Below are 1,056 nucleotides of genomic sequence, written 5' to 3'. Positions count from 1 at the left end.
AAAAACAATGTATTTGAACTCTGTAAACAAATCAGGGGTGGGGGGATAGATTTTAAAGCGGGGGAGGAGAAGCAGTGCCTTACCTCCAATTTAAAGTTGAGTCTGGAATCCGAGTTGGGATTTTTAAAAGCTGCTTTTCCACATCAAACGAGCTCAAACTCATGGTCTTTGGGTCGCTTTCAACAGATGGTCGGTCACCCTCCATTGAGTGTCTGAGGCTGTAAATCTTAATGGGAATAGACTTCTCTCTAAGAGAGTCAAAACACGAGAGGCACATGCTGTGGAGACGTAACACCACCAGAGCTTCTGCTTTGATGTTGGTGCTGACTTAGATCATGGATGGCCAGGGGTGACATGCCTTCATTCTGAACCCTGGCTTGTGCAGAATCTCATCATCTATCCCCAAAGGGGCTTGGCCATCACAGACAAACAGATGCAAGATTTGATAGTTTGTGAATGAAGGATCTTGGGGGGGAAAAGCATCATTTAAATCTTGACAATTTTGGTGTTAGGTGCCGTCGAGTTGACCGTCGTCATGCATAATGATCATGACATACAGTATTACTCAAACATTACATGTAATGTTTGCCTGTAATGTTTACAAGGTTCTGAGGAACAGAGCAGAACTGTGCCCTATTCTTTACCATGCTAATTATCTGCAACATCCTTGGATCCACTGTTACAGTCACTGTATCAGTTCACCCCATTGAGGGTCTTCCTTTCTTCTGCTGACCGGCCACCTTTCCCAGCATGATGCTTTTTCCAAGGACTAGACCCCTCCTGACAACACGCCCAAAGTACGCGGGATGTAGTTTCACTACCTTCACCTCTAAAGAGAGTGCTGGTTGTCTTTCCTTAAAAATAGAGTTGTAGGCGAGCTCTGGTGGCCTAGTGGCAAGAAGCTGCACTGCAATCCCAGAGGTGCATGGTTCAAATCCACCAGATGCTCTGCTGAAAAAGGTGGAACAATTTCCTCCTGTACCAGTCAGATCTGATTTGACAGTACACACACAAACAAGAAAATAAAATAAAATTTTTTAAAAAAATAGAGTTGTA

This window comes from Elephantulus edwardii, unplaced genomic scaffold (assembly GCF_000299155.1).
Source record: "Elephantulus edwardii isolate Elephantulus edwardi_28Jun2011 unplaced genomic scaffold, EleEdw1.0 scaffold00089, whole genome shotgun sequence".
In the NCBI taxonomy this organism is placed as follows: domain Eukaryota; kingdom Metazoa; phylum Chordata; class Mammalia; order Macroscelidea; family Macroscelididae; genus Elephantulus; species Elephantulus edwardii.
Note: the sequence above shows the minus strand (reverse complement) of the source record.